The sequence below is a fragment of the Tursiops truncatus genome, chromosome 6 (genome assembly GCF_011762595.2).
Source record: "Tursiops truncatus isolate mTurTru1 chromosome 6, mTurTru1.mat.Y, whole genome shotgun sequence".
NCBI classification, from domain to species: Eukaryota; Metazoa; Chordata; class Mammalia; order Artiodactyla; family Delphinidae; genus Tursiops; species Tursiops truncatus.
In genome coordinates, this window is record NC_047039.1 from 45,913,211 (window position 1) to 45,914,422 (window position 1,212).

A 1,212-nucleotide genomic window follows, 5' to 3' on the forward strand; every position below is an offset into this window, starting at 1 on the left:
ATGAAATTTTTTTGTCATCTCCAGTTTAGAGCACAGTCCCCCCTAATCTTGCATCTCCGTCACCCAATAACATTGCCTCCACTAGTTAGTGATCCTTGGTACATTTAATCTTTCTGAGATTTGCTTTTCTTACCCATAAAATGACGATCATATAATTACCCCACATTGAGTCTGTAATAAGATTATGTATATGAAAATACTAAGCAAACATATACAATAGTTTGTTTTACTCTACTCCCTTTTTTTTTTTTTTTTTTTTCACTACGCGGGCCTGTCACTGTTGTGGCCTCTCCCGTTGTGGAGCACAGGCTCCGGACGCGCAGGCTCAGCGGCCATGGCTCATGGGCCTAGCCGCTCCGCGGCAGGTGGGATCTTCCCGGACAGGGGCACGAACCCGTGTCTCCTGCATTGGCAAGCGGACTCTCAACCACTGCGCCACCAGGGAAGCCCTATTCTACTCCCTTTAATTGTTCCCATCATAATTGGCTTTCTCCTTCAAAACATTCTGGTTTGCCTTACACATAGTAGTGCACCATTTAGCACAGGACCTGCACATAATTGGTTCTCCATAAACATTAGCCCTGCCCCACCCCACTGTCCCTTTATGACTCACTCCTAGTAATGTTACTCATTCATCAATTGTTGGTGTTCACAGTGTTTTCACACTATAATCTGTCCCAGTTAAATAAATTCAAAGCATAATGTCTCAAAGAAGAATTTCAAAACTGTATCTTGACTGGTTTCACTAGTCATTCACCAGAAGGGTTTTCCGCCTTTAAGTAATTATTTCTGCTCTTATATCCAGTCACTGAGCACAGTTCACCCTCACTTTAACCTGTGGACCTCTCCATGCCTTTCCAATGTGGACCATTCCATGTCTTTGACAAGAATGTTCTCTCCACCTGGACAGCGTTCTCCAACTCACCTCCTGCAAGACCAACTACTCTCTGAGGATGTCCCTGGCTCTTCACTACCTTCCCCATTCCCAGAGGGATGACTCAGTCCTTCTAGATAACTCTTCACACTATATTATATTTAATGGCTCTTATCACGTTACTAGAGGTCCTTGCCCACTTCTTGGTCAAGATGTGAGCATCTTGAAGGCAGGGGTCCTAGCTCCTTTTCTTTGTTGTGTCTGTATCCCTAGTATTTAACACAGAGCCCTACACACGGTTAATCTTCAATACAATTAAAAGGAAGAGTGGGGACTGT